At 39.7% G+C, this 21,348-nt stretch overlaps 1 protein-coding gene across 8 annotated transcripts in view; it reads left to right on the plus strand.

Annotated features, from left to right (window-relative positions):
* Positions 1–21,348, plus strand: part of ACSL1 (acyl-CoA synthetase long chain family member 1) — a 150,750-nt gene that overhangs the window by 89,886 nt on the left and 39,516 nt on the right. For 7 of the 8 annotated variants that reach the window (XM_086889075.1, XM_086889071.1, XM_086889070.1 and 4 more), the window contains one exon: positions 15,851–15,928. The gene's annotated coding sequence lies outside the window, so the exon portion shown is untranslated. Of the gene's footprint in view, positions 1–12,196; positions 12,335–15,850; positions 15,929–21,348 lie in introns of all 8 variants that reach the window. The other variant, XM_086889072.1, reaches the window with a different exon arrangement.

The following is a 21,348-nucleotide window of genomic DNA, read 5'->3' on the forward strand; positions in this document are numbered from 1 at the left end:
AGAGACTCTTCCTTGTATTTTTAAAAAGTCTTGTTTATTAAAACAGATTCATTGTACCTTCATTGCACCTTCATTGTAGGCAATGCTAATGTTTGTTTGTGGAAAGAAAAGTCATCAAAGTCATCAAAGTTTCACAAACTATGTGAAATGAAGTTGCAAATTGTACTGTCACTATTTAACTTTTTAATTCAGACTGCGTGTCTGAATTGCTTTCTGTTTAAGGACTGTTCTGTTTAAGATCCTGAAGCCTTTATTCATAAAAAGTAACCTGATTGCAGGCAACAAGACTGCTCCCCATAAATTATAGTACCAGCAAGTGCATGATGCACATATCCTGAAATTACAGCAGATTAGTTGGATGGTAGTGTATTGGAGAGTAAATTTTGAAGTTATGCAGGTCTTAATTTGTTTTTGGATTCATTAAGCTCAGTTCCCTTGTTCTTCTTCATTAAAAGCCAGGGAGGAGACAGCATGGTGAGCACAGCCTGGCAGGGCGGGCTGCTGGGGGCTGTGCCTATGGACTGTACAAGCTTGGACCACCCTGACAGTGCTGGGCAAATGTTAGATGCTTGCAGAGAAAACAGAAGACTTCCAGTCTTTTTCTTTTCTTTTTTTTTTTTGGATGGGTGATGGCGGGAGGGGAGCTCATGTCACTAAAACAAACAATAGTATAAAAGGATTTGAAATCACTTGATGCATGCCTTTTTCTGGGTGTGGATTTTACCCCCTCCTCTAACTACACTGCTCAGAATCTCAGTGAGCTTTTGTGTCTGTTTTGCTCACTGTTATTTTGCAAGGCCTTGGGCTTTGGTTGTCAATGCATGTTGCAGGAAGCAACAATAATTGAGCAGTTGCAGTGATCTTTATTACAGGCATCTACATTTTGACAACTACTCTGTTGTAGAAGTCCCTACATAGTTTCTGTCCTTTTCAATGACTGGCTATGGGGAGACTACACTGCCTTCAGTGGCTATATTTTTTTGCAGAGCAGTAAAAATGAATTATATCCATGTCCAAAATTCTTTTGGGCTATCTTTTATTACAGTCCTAGGAAAATTAGTGCTTGCACTAATGTTTCCTGATGGATTGTGCCAAAATGGCCTTATAAATGGCATTTGGACATTTGGAAGGTACAGCTTTGGGTTTTTTTGGTGTGTTGCTTTTTTGTTGTTGTTTGTTGGTTGTTTTTTTTCTTTTTTCTTTCCTTCATTTGTCCTTAACTGTGTCACATCCAAAAGAGGACTGCTGGCTTTCCAATAACAGCAAGTTTCCCACTATGCATACTTAACAGGGTGACATTTCAGTGCTTACTTTTTAGCAATCTTGTTTATTTGCAGATTTTTTAAACAGTGAATATCAAGCATATGAGGAGATGCCAAAGGTGGCATTGTAGTAACTTTGGGGAATTTTTACCACTTCTGAAGAATAGAGATTTTCAGTTCATGATCTTTTTAGTCATTAGAAAGTTTCTATGCTTTTAGAAAAATACTACTTCTGCTCAAACTGAACATGACTCCTATTCTGCTGTGAGAAAACTGGCTCAGGAGGCATCACTGTGTGTATAAAATAAGTTTACTTTTGCTTACTTTTACTTCACATCCTTTTGGCAGTGTTTGGCCTCCTTCCCATTTTCTTGCCCATCCTCCCCCTGTGTTTTTCAGGTAAATCTCAAATCTGTCACATTTTTCCCAGAATCCTGTTGTTCCACTGATAATCTCTGCTGTTCCTACAGTGTGCAGCTCAATAAAGTCTCAGGCCTGTTCCTGCTGTCAAGGAATCCTCAACAAAGTAGTTGAACAAATGTTCAGGGAATGGCATGTAAGATCTGGAGAACCTCTTATCATTCCAGTGATACCTGAGTTTTTACCCAAATCCTGCATCTGTGAGTCATTTTGCTACTGTTTTTGTCTTTATATGGTTTCCACTACATCTTCTTGCAGCACTCTGTTGTTTAAGTGGATCACTAAAGGAAAATCACACTGCTTATTTAACTCTGACTCCTCCTATAATTTACTTTCCTTCAAACTCCAAAAAGTCTTTATGCTGACTGAGAGGTTTGTCCACAGTGGATCAGTATAGCATGGAGGGTTTACCCTGAAAAGAGACTAATTTGAACAAATTTCCAATATATCTCAAAGTATTCAAATGACCTTATATTTCCTAAAAAACAAATCAACACAAGTGACATGCCTTCATTTACCATAAAGGTAGTTTATGGAAGGACAAAAATACATGCCAATTCTGAAAGTCCAGATTTCTGTTCATCAGTTTGAAGAAATAATATTTCTTGGAGTTTAGTGCTATTATCCAGCAGGTTTGTAGTCACAAGGGGTAATCTGAGTATGAACTTCAAAGTGTGCATCTCATCACTCAATTTTCATTACTTCTGGAGAGTTTTTCTGTATTTATGCCAGTGCATCTGACCAATCCTAATACTAGCTCTTATTTTTACAACTTGAAGGAGTCCCTGATTTTCTCTTCCCCAGCAGTGTGCATGCAGAAAGCAGAAAAGAGTTTCCTCCCACCTCTAACAAACTCTGACCCAATTTGGGCTGATCTTGGGAAGGGCAAGTGCTGCCAAAAGCTGCTGGGGAGCTTCAAGAGGAAGAGGACACAGAAGATCTTTGCATGACAGTCCAATGTCAAAAAAAGCTTAGTCACATATTAGCCCAGCATTGATGTATTAGCCACTCTACATTCAGCCTCAGCCTCATTTCTTCAGATGTTTTATTGTTATTGAAGGCTTTTTAATGGAGAAAGATATGACAAAACTTCAGCTTCAACACATAATTATGCTTAAAGTAGCCAAAAATACCTAGAGCATAAATTTCTGTCCTACCATAGCTTTTGTCTGAGCAGAGATATTGTAGATCTTTTTTTAACAGTTAGAAGAATGAATCTCTTTTTGTTTCCTTTTGTTATGATTATCATATGGAGGTGAATGAGCACGTTTTGTGTTCTGACTCCAGATATATGGAGAGGAATCCTAGAAGATTACAGAGGGCACAAGGCACCAAAAATTATTTTAGAAATAAGATGGAAATAATTCGGTCTCAATGCTGATTTATTTCCCTACTTACTAAAGTAGGGAAAACCCAAGGGTTAAGTTCATGACGTTGCTTTGTATTTGAATGTGAGATCTGCTAGCTTTGATGCTGTCAACAGTGTGATTCAAGTTGTGGTGTTCCTGCATAATCTCTGAGAATGTCTGCAAGAAGAGAAATTCAGGAATTTGCCAAGCTGTGAGCAAGAAGAGCCTAAAAAAAAGTGAGTGCTATGGTTGAAACAGGAAGAACTAGTTTTTATTGACTCCTATTGCAATCATCTTAGATACTGAATACATCCTATACAATTAAAAAGCTCAAAACTGACAATTGCAAAGTAAACTAGAGTACTGACATTCTGCTTTGAAAAATGCTTTATCACTTTTTATGTTCTTTATGACGAATACTTGATACTGAGAAATGTGTAAAAGAGAACATACATAGAATGGGTGGGGTTTTATTTTTTTTTTTTAATTTTTTTTTTAGCTACTACTCACTAAGTCACTAAGAAGTGACTTTAGCACTAAAGGGAGTTACGAAAACTTCAGCTGCAGCAGTTCCATTCTGAGTGGTGCAACACAGCCAAGTCTGGTGAAGGAGTGTGTTGCCAGGGCACTTAATAACCAGGGCAGACATAGCAAGACTCCCTATTTTTCTGGATGAAATAAACCATGGCAGTCCTTTCAAATCATTATGTTGTCACCAGGCGCCCTTACCAAACTTTGCTGATATGGGATTTTATCTTTTGCCACCTTTCCCTGAATTACATCAGAGAAGTTTTGCAACTTATATGCGACCTGTTTAATTCAAAATAGTAGTAGTAGAAGTAATAGAAGTAAAGATCTTTGTTTTTTCAGGTTTACTCTCTAATGACTACGCAGCAGAGTAACAGTGAACAAACATATACTTTTATCTTGCTACTTTTCATTAAAGTTTTAGTAGTAGGCACAGAGGGAGAAACATTTTTGGGGCCAGCTCTTATTCTTGATATTCATTTTGCTGTGTGGGCAAATCAGGGCACTTCTCTTTGCCCTTCTTTCTCAATCTCTGAAATGGAGATACTTCTGCTCGGAGATTTGAGATGTCTGGGCAGTTCCATTGTGGTCTAAATCCCAGAGCAGTTTCAGAAACCTGAAGGAATCACCATCACTGTGACTTAGTTGGGAACAGTCCTGCTTTGGTCTAGGTATGTGTCAGCAGAAAAATTGACCTCAGGAGGGTAAAACTGAAACTGTGACTTTTCTACTAGTGATGATAATGCTATGAATTGCAAGGAAAGATCTGCACTGTTTAAGGAGACATGCTTTTGGTATAATCAAAGACGTGTCTTGTGGTTGCTTCTGTGGTAGCTGTAGATCTGGAAGGAAATTAGGAAATGTGGTTGTGAAAGAAAAAAAATATCATGACCAGAGCACTAGGAGACAATTACCCTCACTGCTATAGGATAACAGGAATTGACTGTTCTATTTCATGATTGGAAATAAGATATATTCTATTACAAAGAGACTTCTTGAAAGGCTGACTCCATTAGTAATAGCAACCTCTCCTCAGTCAGACTCCAGCTTGCCCTCTGGGCAGTCTTGTTTGTTCATAGTCTCACCACCTCCTATTTAAGGCTTGGAGGATATGCTCAGAGGAAAAATGGCAGGCAGTACCTGCACTGTGGGAAATTGTCTTCCTGCCACATTGGAGGTTCTTAAGCCCTTGTACTGTTACTCTTGTTCCTTTCTGCTTTGAAGGGAACAGAATGACTCCAGGTTACAGTGCTGATTGTATTTTGTTGTTTGGTTATTTTTTTCCCAAAACTACCCTAGCAGCAAAAAGAGATTACCCAAAATCCCTGCAGAGGAGATTTAATGTAATGTAGAGCTCTTGTCTAATTTGACATGTTACCTGAAAAGTAAAATCCTAGAGAACACTGATTGGAGTGACAGGAGAGTGGTGTCCTCACAGGTCCTTGTTTCTATCTCTCCATTCCCCATGCAGGCCCTGCAGTGACTCTGTGCCAGAGCTTTTGCTGCATTGCTGCTGACTGATGTAGCTGCTATACTCTTATTTCTCTCTGAGTGATGTTTGAGGTAGGAAGGACTCATCAGAGAACTGATGTATAGAAAGAGTAAATTCATAGTGGAAAATGGTCACCTTTCAATTTTACGCCATTAGGATTTGCAGGATCCCATTAATCACAGTTGTCTGGCTGCTCAGCCCCCAGGAAGTTTCTTAACATGCCAGAAACTTGTGCTGACACAAAATGGGTCAGGACTTCCTCTTCTCTCTGACTGCATCGCATGCGTAAGAGGCTGATGATCCATTGCACCATGCAGTGGAAGCAGGTGGCTTTCCTGGAAGTGGCTGTTGCTGATCTGTCTCTGGAAGTTAGTCCTGGAGATACTCCTGTGTTGTACCTCTGTGCTGATCTGGAGTGGGAAGGGAACTAGGGGTCATTTTTTTGGGTGTTACTTCTCACCTCTCTATGTTTGGACTTCTGCTTAGAACAGGGGAAAAAAGTGGGATGCCAAGTTTGTGGGTTGTCTTCTTGAGGCTGGGGAGTGTTGACCATGCTGATGCTGTGCCTGTAAGAAGAGTTGGGTGTGGGAAGGAAGGCTGGGGTATGTGCTGGGGCGAGCTAACTGCCATTTCTGAGGAGGAGCAAGGAAACTACTGCCAGGAGAGAGGAATTCTATGCCTTGGGATTAATGACAAGGAAGAGGGAATACTTAGCAAGAGAGGAGACTGGAACAGGGAGCCCTTGGCATAGAAACAGTATTTATGATCACTGATCTATCACAGCACCTTGGGGCAAGGGAGCAAAAAGCTCTCTGTTCACAAAGAGCTGGACTGGAAAAATGTGTGTAAACTCCACAGTCAGGTGGTTTGTGCTCACAAGCATGGTGGGACTCAGGGGAAAGCCAGACTATTTCTCTGCTTCTATCTGACCATTGGCCAAACTACATATTTAGAACAAATAATGTTTAAGTCAGCACCAAGTTTTATAGCCTAGATTTATGCAAGGGTCAAGTACTACCCTATCTCCCAGATTGCTAATTTCTGTATCGGGTGTTATTTCTGTTCCTGTTTCAAAACTATGATCAATACTCAAGAAAGAGAGTCTGTGCAATTGTTTTCCAGATGTGTCCAAACTTTTCTGACCTTACTGTAGCTCATAGGTGTTTTTTGCTTCTTACTCTGTTTGTCCTTCCCTGATGATACTGGAAATTTTCTCCCTTCCTCGCCCACTCATGTAAATTAACTGTGCTTATCAGAGTGCTTGAAGCATAGGCAGGGTGGTTTGGGCTCAGGATTGCAGTAGCACCACTTAATCCAGTCAGACCTCTGATTCCCTCCAGCTTGCACCACAAGAGCTCCCTGAAGCAAAAAGAGTTCCTCCTTAAAGGCAGCTGCAGTATTAGGATATCTTTGTGTCAACAGAGGACTGCTCAGGATTTCTTGTTTCTTTAACACGTCCTTGAACAAATATGCCAGTGCATGTATAAACCTGAGTAAATACTATTTTTCTTGGACTTTCATAGGGAGAATGGATGAATGTGTGGCTCAAGCATTCACTGTGTCAGACTGTTCTGGTATAAAGTGCTTCCCAGCAGCATGGTCATAAAGCAGCAAAGCTATAAAACATCACTGCAGAGAGAGGTGGTGAGTTCATAACTCAGCTGCTCCATCCTTTCTGAAGAGGTGTCAGCTCTCTAAGTGAACTTTTCAGTGCTAAATTCCTTAAAATGGCTTGCTTAGAGATGTAGTTATGACTGTCTTCACTGTTGTGCTCCTCTCCTGTTGTGGCCTGACCAATTGTATGTGGTGGGCTATGTTACAGATCTTAAAACATTTCTTTCCATCTTGTTGTGGTTATTCTCTCTTTTTTTATCCATTTGCAGTGGTATGTACCTCAGTGGGTAATGATCAAGCTCTCTGCCACTGCTGAAGTGCCACAACTGGCTGAAAAATCAGTCTTGCTTTTTATTTTATCCATCTCACCCAAGCCTCAAGTGCCCTTCCTGTGCGCTGGAGATTTTTGCTTGTTTTGTTTAAAGTGATAAAGACTTTGTAACAAAATCCAGGCTTGCATTTTGACCTACCATGGAAAGGAGGTCCTAAATAACTGTTAAGATTGTTGATGGTTTGCTTAAATATAACATTACTAGGTCAGCCCTTCTTATCAGTCAGAAGTTTCTGGGACCATCTGTGTTCAGGTCGAGCCTAGCACTGTATTACCCACTCCTGTCTTGTTGAGGGCTTATTACTGATGCTTGTAAACAGCTCTGATGGTAAAAAACGAGATGTTTGAGATACGGATATCAATATTGTACTCAGAATTCATCAATCAACCTATCTGTCAGTGCTTTGTACTAGTTATCTCCTAATGAAAATGGAAGTGCAACTTCTGGAAAATGGTAGGGGACTTGAAAAGAAATAAGGAAGCTTGCCAGCAATCCTTGTGAGTCCAGGGTTGTTGAGCCTTGCATTATGTAATGGAAGTTGACGCTGGGTTTGGATGTGCAAATGAACATGACATTTCACTGGAGATGTGAGAAGCACAAGGTAGCAAAATAAAAATATTCAGGTAAGCTACTATTACCAAAGTAACACTCAGATGCTTGGTCTTTCAATAGGTGATGGGTGCAAGCAGTGCAGTGCACTTGTGTGAGGTTTCAAAATTAAGTTGCTGTGTAAGTGAAGCTGGGTTGGGGGCTGGAGAAGAGTAGCCTGTTACAGCAAAGGCTCAGTGTGATTGCATATGTCTTTGGAAGCCTGGAGGTGATTAAGCTTTGCTTTGGGCTCAGCTCATAAAGAGCAATTATTGATCTCAATTCCTTCTAGAACTTTAAGGTTAAAGGAGAAGTTTAGTCTGTCTTCACATAAATGAAGCTTGCAAGCTTTTTAAGGAGAAAATGGTGTGCGTTCTTGAAGGGATTGTAGAGAAGTCAAATGCATTGACACACAATATTTGGCATTTGACTACTCCTGAAGTCACTGCACAGTGTGGGACGCTGCAGAGGGCAGACAAAGTTGGAAGAATTCCCTGAAATTAGAAACACTTCTGCTTTTCCCTTCCTGCAAGACAGTAGGGTAACCAACTTCTCATCTTCTAATGGCCACAAAACATAATGAACAGCCCTCTATGGCTGTGCACTGGCACTGGCTTGGAACTCAAGGTGTTCCTTCTGTTGCTGCTGTTGTTCCCTTGAAAATGATCCATGCTAAGTTTTGTGCAGCCTGCTATGAGGAGTTTTGGATCTTCTGTAATGGAAGGGAATAAAGCTAAAGCACAGACTGGGGCACAGGGACTGTATGGAGAGCTGCACTGCACTATTTTCTCTTGTAACAATGAGATTAATGTCCACTGAAGGCTGAGCCTCTCTAACTCCTAGTGACTGCAGAGAGGGAGCTGCATTTGTTGCACTTCTCAGGTTTTGCTTGCTCTATGCAACTATGACAGATAATGAGCTATTCAAAGCCATTTGGACTCGTTTGTCTAAGTAGAGTGTCAGCTCCAGGCTAATCTTGTGAATTATTTAAACATGTTGTACCCCTGAGAGCACAAGTGTGGAGATGTTTCTGGAGCACTTAATCATTTCAGTGGTGTTTACTCGTTTGTACCTATGCTTCCATTATATTGTACTATATGAAGATGCACATGAGCTGCCTGCAGGGCCTGGGTGAACTGAAGGAAAAGGTTCTGGAGGATTTCATTGCACCAGGGTTTTGCACCCAAGGCATGGGGTGGAGGCTTCATCATGAGAATGATGATTTCCCTCTAGCTTGAGGAAAGCTTCTTGGTTTTCTTTACTTGCAACCATGTTTAACCCATCAGCTGCTCGTGAAGGTTTTAATTCCTGATTTATGTGTCTCACAGTCATGCTTCTGAAAACCAAATTGGGGCTGATTCCCAGACCAGATGTGATAGTAGCTTTCTGGAGAGAGAGAAACAAAATGTACGAATGGTTCTAAGTAACCCAGTGATGTTGGTTTCAGAAGACCTCGCTGGCTTGCTCTTTTATTTCAGCCTGGGGTTTGGATTACCTAACAGTGTATGTGTCAGCTCAGCCCTGTTGCTGGTTACATGTGAGGGTTCACAACAGGAGCATCAGATAAATGTTGTTTTAAACACTGCATCCTTCAACTTGGTCCACACTCTACCAACGTGATACACAGCCTGTGTAAAACTGTTCATTTCTAATCCTTTAAAATAATTTTTGATGCCTAGAGTGACCTGTTGTCCTGGTGTGGGACTTGTGGAATAACTGTGCTGGGGTAGCAGTGTAGTGGAGGAAAGGAAAATGAGTTCATGGTGTGACAACAGCATGCAGACTGTCAATCCAGAGATTTGCAACTGAACTGAACTGATATTTGGAAGTAATGATTAAAGTATTAAAACAAATTTTCGTCAAGTAACAGGCTTGCCCTGATGATTTCTTCTTCCTAACCATGACCCAAAGATTTTGCTGTTGCTATTGATTTTACCTAGAAAGCACTGCCAATATTATCAGGACAATTAGCCTGCTGAAATTTAAGATGGATATACCATTCTATGCCTGGTGCTTTAGTTAGCGAATACTTACTACATCCTGTACTTATCTGCAAGCCCATTCACACAAGGTAGCATGTGAATTGCATGCTTCTCATTGGGCAGAGATCTTTTGATTAGTCATCTCTCCATAATCTTTTTGAATTTCACTCACACTAGGTATTTTCAGATGCTGTACATATAAATGAGACTACTTCCCATTTTGTTGGTCCCTCGACAAACGTGGATATTGGCTGAACAATTCTTTTTCTTTCCACTTAAGTATTCTTGTAGCTTGTGAAATTTGTAGCAAGTCTAATATCATGATATACATGTAGTTTTCTGAATAAGTCTACTTCAACTATGCACACAAACTGTGTATGAATAAAACAGATAAAGGAAACTGAAAGTCTACAAAATCACATCATGTTGAAAATTAATGTTTCATAACCATCCTGAAACAAAGCATATGAGTTTTTCTGATACTTGAAAAGTGGAAAGAGAATAACTAATCCTGACTAATGTCCCCAGGCAAGTGCTTTTCTGTGACCTAAAGGATTGAAATAAAATCCTTTTTCTTTTTGCTTGCTTTGGAAAAGAATCAATTTTTCTGCATGGAAGGAAACAGGACAGAAATGTGGCTCCTGGGGAAGAAAGGGGAATTTTTCAGAGGTCAAATCCCTTTGGTTCTTCCCACTGATCACATATTTTCACTCTTGATCCTCTTCCTGCTTATCAAGCAAAAAAAACCCAGGTGCTAATACAAGGTTTTTTAACAGAACCTTCACACTTCCCCTAACTGAGAAGCTGAAACACTTTTATGCCAGGAGGTTACTGAAAAAGCAAGTGTACACTGAGTTGAGCAAGAATGTCTGAGGAAGAGTGAGCTCTTTTTACGTTTTCTTTTATTAGGGATTTAGGTCTGAATCTGGAGTTGCTGATTTAAAGAGGAAACATTAGGCAAATTGGTGATGACCTTCTTTTTACCAGACCATACCATGTGAAAAGCCAGGGGAATCTTGTCCTAGATTTCAGTGGAAGTAGGGCTGAGAGTCCCTCAGCATCAATGGTAACTTGTTTCTTTTGAAATGAGAGTTATTTGAAAGAATTTTGATGCACAAAAAAAAATCACATAAATCTTTAAACTGGAGTATTATCTGAAAGATACTAGTAGCTTCTCATTAATGAAAACGGTATCTTTAACCTTCCACTTTGAATTTGTTTCATGTTTTTATTTCATAAGGATAAGGATACTTTTACAGTTGTTGTCTCAAAAGACTAAAAAAAAATATTGCCTCAAAAAAAAAGATACCTTGAGTTCTGCTTCTGCAAATTTAGATTGCTCTTTTTCAAACCAGAATCTGTGGTTGTGCATCTACACAACTACTACATGCAACATGCCGTATCAGTGGAAAAGCTCAGTAAAGGTTCTTTCTTCAGAAATACTTTTGCTAGCATGAAGTGTTTAGATACTTAAAATTTTTAAATTTTCAGAGACACTTTGGTCAAAGCCATTTGCATTGGGACTGTAATACTCTTTGGGAATCCTTTGTGGAAGCACAAGGGAATTTTCTACTTGCTGCAGAACTTGCACTGCAAGACATACAAATTTCTAAATTATATGTGTATTTAAAATCTGACTGTACCAAGGGTAAATAAACTGTGGAAAACCAGTGCCATTTTACTATAGATAAAAGCTCACTAAGTATCAATAGATCTTCTAGCAGTACTCTCTGTATAATTAATATCCTAATCTAGATTCTGCTGAAAGATTTTCATCAGCTCCAGAAGAAGTTAAATAAGGTTATTAGCTGACCACAGTGTTCATGTGCACATGTAATAACATTAAAGGATTTCAAAAAATTCAGTGCTGCCTTATTAGTTACTATAGTGATAAGGAGGAGACATTACTGTATATGGCCCATTTGGGCTGGTTGAAAAAATGTTGAAGAAGATCTCTGCATTCCTCCTGCTCCCTTTGTATTTCTGTTTCACAATTCTTATTGAATTAACCTGTCAGAAATGTCCCTGTGGTTCACCACCCTATGCTACATAGGTGATGACATGTCAGGAAACATCTGCTGATGTGCTTCAGCTGGGTAGCTTTTCCTGAAGTTTAGAATTATATAGCTTTCACTCTGTGTTCTGAAGGATTGCACCACCCAGCTGGACACCAACATACCATCATGGCATTCCAGGCAAGCTCAGACCATGCTCTCGTGGGAGGGATAACTCCTTCTGCATGGGGCAAAGCCAGGCCCTCTGCTGCTTTCTGGGAATATGATGAAGGTCCTTTCATCCCTGTGAAAGCAAGATCTCTGATAACTCAGCATAATTTGGGACTGTGGCTGCTCTAGGGTTTATAGTGTGAGTTTTGAAAGTTGTTTTTCTGTGCTTAGTGGGGTAGATAACAGTTGAGACAAAGTTGCATTCAACAAGCATTTGAAGGCAAAAATGATAATATTGAGTGTATTGAAGGAAACTAAATGAAGCTGCATTTTTACAAAACTAAAAGCTAGTTTCAGCTTCATCAGTTACCATCAACAATCCAAGACTGGTCTTTGCTTACTAAGAAGGACATGCTACTGAACACACCTGGTGTAATAATGCTTTCTTTGTTTTCTTTCTGAAGGGAGTAGAGAAAATGGGGATCATGCACCCTGCAGCCTTGTCCAAGGAGGCCACAGGCTAGCTGCAGGCAGAGTAGTGCCATTATGGACAATAAAGCACTTGCCATGGAGGTGAAAATATGATCCCACTTTCTGGAAAGGTTATTAGCTATTGATAATATTTTTAGTTTGTTTTGTTTTGTTGGTTTTTTTTTGTTAACAGTTTATTTTAAATTTCTAATTTCTCTAATTTGATACCAGCTAATCTGTAAATTGTTATTGAAAAGTTACCTCTGTTTTATGTTACTGGTTCAGGTGTGTTAGCCAAAGAGAGCAGAGGGAAGTTTGCATTTACCTTCTTGGAATGGGAAAGAGCCTATTCTTTCCTAATTCTTTTAATGTCAGAAGACGAAGGGAATTATGGAATATGGAACTTTTTATCACATTTGAGATTTGCTAAGGAATTCTGGAGTTTTTGCTTTCACTCTAGGACATCCTGGGCTGCATTTAACCTTGTAGGCATGCAGTTAACAACCTAAGAACAAAAACAAGTAAGCAAAGGCTTCCTTGTATGGGTTTATGATATAATTTGCAGCTTTTCATTAACTCTGTCAAGCCAAACTGATAACTGTTGCAATCTTCAGTGATTTGTGCCAAATCATATGTATCAACCCTTAGTAATTTCATCTACCAGTGTGTTTTAATCTTACTTTGGGTTTTGTTGGGTTTTTTTTTAATGCACTCAGTGCTCAAAACTAATATCCCTGGGTCATCATTCTCCATAGGCACATCAGGAAATTAAAAAAACCAAACTGCCCAAAACGTGTGGGGATTTTAAAGTTCTGCCAGCAAATGCTTATGTAATGGAAACTGCATGTGTAACTACAGCAGTACCTGCTGCCATGCAGGTGAACTGGGAATGTGAAGGCTGTTTTCCTTCCTGGGCAGCTGGAAGGCACAGCCTTCTCCATGACCTTGAGATGAGCCTTGCCACCTGTTGCCCTTTTTTTACAAAAGTAGCCTGTGCCAGCCAGCAAGAGCAAGCACTGACCTCTCCGGGGAGAAGCAAGAAGAGCTCAGGAGGGCAGTGAAGCAGCTTGGCAGAACAGTCTGGTTTGGAGCACGTGAAATGCTTGTGAGTGGGACAAGAGCCCCAGGCCTCACACACTGCCAGCACTGCTCCTGCCTGCTGGCACTGCCAGCACCTGCACGTGGTACTGCCATTACCACGGGCGGATACACCAGGCACTGCTGGCTGCTGCTGCAGGGAGCCCAGGTTAAAACTGCTCCTTCAAAATGATTGAGTGCATGTTTTCTCTATAAGCATCTTTGTAATACTAATTAACATCAAAAAACAAATAATGAATGGAGGATCAAATAGGAAAAGAAATGGCAAAATGTTTAAATAACTTGAAGTGAAGTAAAGTAATTGCCTTTAGTTTAGCTAATCTAAAGTTTGGCTACAACAACTTAATTTTTATTTAAAATTATTTAAAATTAATTTTTATTTAAAATTAGGCTTTAAGTCTGAACTTAAAATCTTTGCTCTCTTCATCTATCATATTCACCTATTAACTTCTTAGCTTCTAACTCTGTTTACAGTTCTCCTGCATATATATATATGCTGTCTTTGCCTTGTGGAGAAAAAGAGTCATTGTCTAAATAGTGACCCAACAGCTGGGTTTTCTGCCTGTATATCAGCATTCAGTCTGGTAGTGATTCAAGGCTCAGAAATACACATGAGACTTAGTCAGATAAAATTTGCATTATCACACAGAGGTTAAACAACCTTGCAGTAGGTTCTGTCACTGTTTCATAGAAGAAAATATAAGGAAGAAATGATGTATTCATTTTTGAGACAGATAAAGTTTGCAGATTTTCTGTCTAGTAAATTTTTGTTGCTGATAGATATTTCTAGACAGCAATTTTCAAAAATCAGTTTTCTAAAATACCAATATATAGGTGTACATGAATGTTATGTAAAAATAAAGGAAAGCACTTCAAATAATAATTTTTAGTACTATTCGGTGGTTTGTTACAAAAAGTAGTAGTCAACTATTCCTACAGGGCCATCTCCATATAAAGAAATGGGAATTTCATTACCAGGATGCATAATAAAATATATATTTCCAAAGAGAAAAAAAAATTCCTTCTCATCTCCCAAGGAGTTCTGCTTCTTAAAATATAAGAAAACAAAATTTGGAACAAACTCTGCTGCAGCTGGGCTGTGGTGTTACATGAGGCAATGGAGGGTAGCATGGATGGCAGGCCATGGCTGGAACAAGGACAGATCAAGGATATGATAAAGTGAGATCTCTCCAGGAGGTAATTGGAGTAATTTTAAGTGGGATGTGCTGGGGAAGCAGAAGTGATGGCCTGAAACAACTCATGCTGTTCAGGAATGGAATAGGGAAGCTTCATTTCCAAGAAATACTTGGTGTCCCAGCTCTAAAAGTTTCTTGGGTCCATGCATAATGGCAGCTCATGCTAGCCAGCACTCACCTGCAGGGAAACAGTGACAATACCTGGTACCTATTTTCTGTGGACAACTGGATACATGCACTAACAGATAACTTGATTAATGGTGGCTCCTTATAACATCAACGTGGCCAAAAAATGCTTATTTTCATCTTGTAATCAATGTTTTACCAAAGAGAGGCATATATTTAACCTATTTTTCATGTCTATTTCCCATAAACACAAGTTTCTGTAGGCACGTTTTTTTATTCACAAGCCAGACCTATTTTTCTCCTGTGCAGCAACTCTGAATCACCCCAGTGCAGTGGAGGAAGCAGGGTGGAATTGTTTCCACACACTTTCAGAGACAATGCAGCTGATTAATGATGAAGGGCCTTGGCAGGCTGTTCAGTTAATCCCTAGATTGGCTTTTATCCCAAATGAAGATGTAGTTTACTGATTTACCTTGCTGTGGAATACTTCCATGGGCTGTATGATGATCTTATCAATATCCTTCAAGCCTTTTATTAAAAGTATTCCCAGGACTCTTCTTCACCACAACATTAACTTGTGAATTGGCTCTATCTCTCTCCCTGTCAGTGCTTTGCACTGAAGCAGGAAGGAGCATGCAACCTCAGTTTTGTAGGTAAGAAGGAGCATTAACTAATACCTGAGCTACTCCAGCTGCCAATCTGAGCTCCCTGCACTTAGTCCCTTGTTCCCACAGAAGCTAAGCACTGGAATGGGGCTTGCCACACATGGGAACTGCAAGTTTTTTCCAGAAGCCTGTGATCTGGCATGTGTTGGTGCTTACAGGGGTGGCTCCTGGGGATCCTCTCCATTTGTTTAAGGCAGGCAGCTGATAACTTCCAATGCCTGCTTGTCCATTGTTTTCGTCTGGCATCTGAAAACTTGATTTGTTTGGCATTTGATGGCCTAGGGCAGATGAGATGTGGGGCCAACTTTTCAAAAGCAGAGCTCTGTTTACACACATGGTTCAAGTATTGTGACATAAGTGTTATATGAAAATGCAAGGGACAGGATTAATGTACATGTTTCAGTCTGCAGATGTATTTTGTAAGAAATAAGAGGCTTTTAAGTGCTAGGCACTAATTTAAAATCAGAGCCTCAGAATTACTGTGTACAAGTTATTTGGCATTATTTGGGAGAAAGCTTGGTGCTCATTAATTCTTTCTGTTTTCCCTTTCTGATTCCTGTAGGCACTAGCACTGAGTTGGAGGAGCCCAAATGAATCCTGGCAATGGTGAAACATGCTTTTTAGCTGACAGCTTGGAAAGGTGCGCACAGTCATACTGAGATATCCTTGAAAAGGAGATGTTCCTTGCCATGACATCTGGACTGCTCCTGGGGCTGAACTTGGCTTGTGCATCAATTCTCATTAGAAATAGTTGCAAGGAGGTGTGGGTATGTGAAGAATGTGAGAACATGCTGTGCATTTAGAGGACATTGCTGATGAGAGATGTTCAATATACTGTAGTCTGGCACTATCTCCTGTGTATAGGGGTTCTCCTGTTTTGTTTTGTGTTAAACATCTGCCAATGAACTAAATTCATTTAAAAAATTCAATAAAGTAAATTCAACTGAATAGAGCAACTTACTCCTTTTGTCAGTCAGAAAAGACTGTGATCACAATATGGTTCAGCAGAAGAGATAGTATTTTACTTTTTTCATGACTTTGTTTCTTAGTTGGAGTCTAAACATAATAAATATTTAACTTCTGAGCTTTCTTGCTCTGATTATTTCTGTGTAATATTTTACTTGATATTCAGTTAAGCAGATAGAACATTATTGTTGGTTCATGTATTTCAGCAATATAGCTTTATACATTTCAGCATCTGTTCTCAAGTAGCTGTTAGAAATAAAGAACATAAACTTTATCTCTTTTGTGTGATGCCTTTAACCCTCAAAAAGATTGACATACAGCAGAATAGTGATTGGGGAAAATTTTTACAACAGAAAAAGTCAACAAGTTGGCTTGTTCATATTGCGTTGGCATAAGCAACCAGCAAAACATTCTTTTTATATTTGTAGTTGCACTTAAATAACTTTCAAATTTGAAAAGCTTTATGTTGGTAATTTTGATGAAATAAGTAGTAAACTTGCTAGTAATCTTGCATACGTGTACATCTTAGAGGAGGAAAGGGGTGTAAATATAGCCTGTGAATCAAAGTTCAGAGAAAGAAGGACTGGTGGTAAATGAACTGGCACAATTTAGTCTATTGCTGTTTTAAGCTGACTTTTCCAGTCCTGTGTCATTACATAGGCACCTTGTCATTTGAGGAAATAACATTTTTGTTAGCCTGACATAAGCAAGCTGAATTAATTATGACCAGATTGTCTTGTTTTTTACTGGACAGAATACTGTTTCCATAGGACTCCTCTGTCTCTTTCATATCTTCTGGGATTCAAACTGACACCTTAATGCTGTGCGGAGGGCAGTTCCTGTGTGCTGAGTGTGAACTAAACAGAAACATTTTCCAGTTCATTCAGAAGTTCCTCAGAAGATCCCAAACCATAAGATATACATTTATCTTATAGGGGATAGGGAGCAAGAGAAGGAGAAATATTTGATAAACAGTAATAGAAAGACTAGAAAGAAATTAAAAGTAATAGATTAAAAAATTAAAAGTAATAGAAAGAGACAGTAATAGAAAGTGGAAGGAGTAGTAAACATCGCTGAAAAATCCTTCCTATATTTAAAAAAACCCCACAAAATCCTCAAAACTCAACAAAGTCATTACGTGCTTAAAAACATGGAATTGATATTTAAATTTGCTTTCTAGTTTCTTTCCTTTATTTTTTTCTGAAAAATCTCTCTATATATGTTTTTGTATGTATGTATCTGCGTGTGTACATATATCATGCCTCCTTTCTGGTGTGCCATAGAAATGTCACAATTTTTTTATTTGTGCCTTTATACAGAGGATTTTGTAAACATTTTATTTTCCTGGTTAGGTATCTCAATCAATGTTCAGAAGACCTGTATTTTATGGGACTCAATGCACTCATGACTTCCTTACTTCACTAAGTTGAAGAACTATTTAAAGCAACATACTGAGGGTGACTGAAGCAAACTTTAGACTGGCTCTGTGCAGACCTTTATCTAGAGCCCTGCCAGTACAGCTCATTCATTAACTCAGCTTGTCTGAATTTGTTTTCATCCATGTGAAAGGTAGGCAGATGAGTGTAGTCTGCAGGAATTCCCATACATATATTTTTTCATCTCTGACCTACAACAGTAGGTTTCCTACTTCTGGGCCTCTCTTACCTTTGGGATATTTGCTGCAGTGCCCAGTATGATGTGTTTTTCTTGGGTGAAAATGCACTTGTATGATGATGACATAGATCAGGGGTAAAAAAAGGCATAGAGATAATCAAATTCAGCTGTCCTCAACAAACCAGTTCATCTGTTGCAAGCCTGCAATATCTTATTCTAATATCTTCTTCACACACCACCCTTTAATCCCAGCTCTGGTTGTCATAGAATCATGGAATCTATTTAGTTTGGAAAAGACCTCTGATGTTAAATCCAACCATTATGTAACTGTCATATAACCTCAGACTTAGGTCCCCATATAACCACTGTCTTTTGATATGTGGCAGGAATATGTGCACTTGCAGCCCAGGAAGCTGACCACATCCTGGGCTGCATCAAAAGAAGAGTGGCTGGTAGGTCAAGGGAAGAGATGTATGTCCTAGCTTTGTCCTCCGTCCTAGTGCTGGCTCCAGCTGTTCCCCACTGGGCCTCCACATGGACCTGTCACTACAAATTGCCCAAGGCTGTTGGTTAAACCACTTGGTAGCACCTGTGTGGGAGCCCTGGGGGACAGCAGAGCTCCTGGGGAAAAGCATCGCTTCTGCTGGAGTTGTCCTCAGATCCTGCTGGTTCCCAACTATGGAGGGACCCCACCCCTCCTTCCTGCTCTCTGGCATTTCCTGTCAGTACTGACATTCCATTTCTCAAGTATATGAAATGTACAAATGCAAAATTAACATCATTCCATTTCTCACTAGGAAGAGGGTTGTCAAGACATAAGTAACTATTCCTGTTCCATGGACTCAGTAGCTCATGGGTTTTAACTGCTATATGTGTTAGACATTTTGAAGTGCTTATTTAGATAAGATTTCTTTGTTTTTCTTCTACCGAGATTGCACACAAGTGTTAGCAGATGAAGATACAATATGGTAGAAGGCTAAACAGTCTGTTTTGTGTAAAAATGAGACACTTGGGATGGTTCTGAGATGATACATGTAGGATTACCCAATTCAGTAGAGTGATGTGCATACCCTGTAAAGAAAAAGAGCACAATTAAATAAAAAGAAAACAGCAATGACAACCCATGCATATATATAAGAACAGTACTCTGATATCAGTATTACAGGGAATAGAAAATACCAAGCTGAAAATTCTATAATGTTCATATGCTGAAATGGAAATCCTTTGTTTTGGGTAATCTCTTTACGGGATAATTGCCCTGTTAACATCATGGTCCTGGAGAGAGGAAGAGTTCAAGGAAACTGATTGATTTTTTAAGGATCACCTTCTCCAAGCTCAAGAGTGGTCCATCCCCACATGCAGTCAAGCAGAGATGATATCCCTCTACTCAGCACTGCGGAGGCCACGGCTGGAGCACTGTGTCCACTCAGGTCACCTCCATACAAAAGAGACGTGGGCATACTGGAAAGAGTCCAGTGAAGGGCCATGAATATGGTAAAGACACTGGAGTTCTTGTCATACAATGTGATGCTGAGCCTTAAGAAGGGAAAACTTGGGGCTGCAGGAGGATCTTGCTGGTGTGTAAATACCTATTTTGCAGGGAAAGATGGAGGCAGACCCTTCTTGATAGAAGGACAAGAGGCTGTGGACACACACTGAAATACAGGGAACTCTCTTTAAATAGGAAAGCCAGAATCTCCTTTTTGCGTCTTTATTTACTTATTTGGTTTATCTGATGTACTTAATGAGCAGATTTCCTTAATGAAAAGGGTTTTCATTAGAAAAAACTGAGTCTGTTTGCCCTGTACACCAATAAAAAGAGTTGGTGAAACCTCAAATATAGTTAAAATGTGTATGTAGCTGGTGAAGAGTCCTAGATCCAGCCTGATCCAAAGGAACAAGAGGTTTCTTTGTTTCCCTGTGTAAGACAGTCCAATATTATCACTGTAGGTTTTGTTTATACTCAACTTCTGTGTTGCCTGTGTATGTTTCCCTACACAGTTTGGTTGAGACTGGGTCCCTATCTTTTCTGATCAGCTGGCAAAAAGTCAAAGAGTAATGTAGTCCCTGGATGTATAATGTGGTGAGCATCAATGAGCATCAGAGGAGTGATACCTGGCACTACTGAAATACCTATTTAAATATTGTGTAGCTGGGACTTTGGCAATTTCATGTTGCAGACAGAATTAGTGAAAAGGTATGAGACACACAGAGAGAGAGATTTTTTAAAGACTCTCCAGTGAAAGACAAGAGAAAAATAATTCACTGAAGTTCTTGGAGAAACCACCAAAATGTGGTTTATGGCTTTTAGAAGCCCAGATGTGGAAAAATATGTGCTAATAAAGGATTAACTAGCATAGTAGATAAAATAATAATAAGTTTTGGTGTTTTGGCAGATAGAACATAAATACATACAGGACAAAGCAGGAAATCATTAATACCTGAGATGGTGTATGCAATTCTATCTCACTTGTTTCTTTCATCCAAAATCCAGGACAAAATGCAAAAACATTTGTCAGAGTCTGGCTGTGCCTACATGAGCACAAAGTGTGGTGCAATAGGAGCGAAGCAGGAGAGCCCACCCATGGCAGAGCTGCTGATGTCCATGCTTCTTGTACTCCAGGGCTTTACTCAAGTAGTTTTAGTGTGGTGCTAGAGACTCTGTGCCCATTTGCAGCAGCAGTCAGTGAGATTTACTCCTGGATCATATGCTTCCAATTCCTTTCCTGAGAAAGGAATGTATGTTGCATTTCTGAGCCACTCCATAGTGTGAACCCAGCTGCAGTTATATGGGGACCAGAAGCTTCACAATTGCTCTCCTCCTTTGTGCTAAAAAGTGAATATAGACTTCTTTCTTTCTTAAATCACTTTCTGTAGGAAATACTTTGCCTGATATACTCTGGTATAAACTGAAGCATTAGGAGACAGTAGTTGCCTTTATGTAAAATAAAAGTACCTCTAGTAATTTATAGAATACTATATATATATGTGTGTGTGTGTGTGTGTGTGTGTGTGTTTATATGAAAGTGTACAGCCTTAACACCCCAACACACACTTAAAATAAATAATACCCGAGAAACATAGGGAAATTATGGCAATGCAGAAAGTGCAACATAGTGGGACTTTGACATGTGAGTTGATGATTTACAGGTCTAATGGACTGATGCAGCACACAGCCAAACCAAAAGCATTTGAGGTAACTTAACTGCCATCCAGAGGGGCCTGGACAGACTTGAGAAGTGGAGCCATGAAACTCATAGAGCTCAGCAAGGACAAGTGCAAAGTCCTGCACCTGGGTTGGGGCAATCCCAAGCATGAATACAGGCTGGGCAGAGAACAGATTGAGATGTAGCCCTGGGGAGAAGGACTTGGGGGTGTTGCTGGATGAGTTGGTAAATGTGCATTTGCAGCCTAGAAAGTCAAAGGTGTCCCGTGCTGCATCAAAAGCAACATGGCCAGAAGGGTGTGGGACAGGATTCT

This window comes from Cyanistes caeruleus, chromosome 5 (assembly GCF_971803275.1).
Source record: "Cyanistes caeruleus chromosome 5, bCyaCae1.hap1.1, whole genome shotgun sequence".
Classification (NCBI taxonomy): Eukaryota; Metazoa; Chordata; class Aves; order Passeriformes; family Paridae; genus Cyanistes; species Cyanistes caeruleus.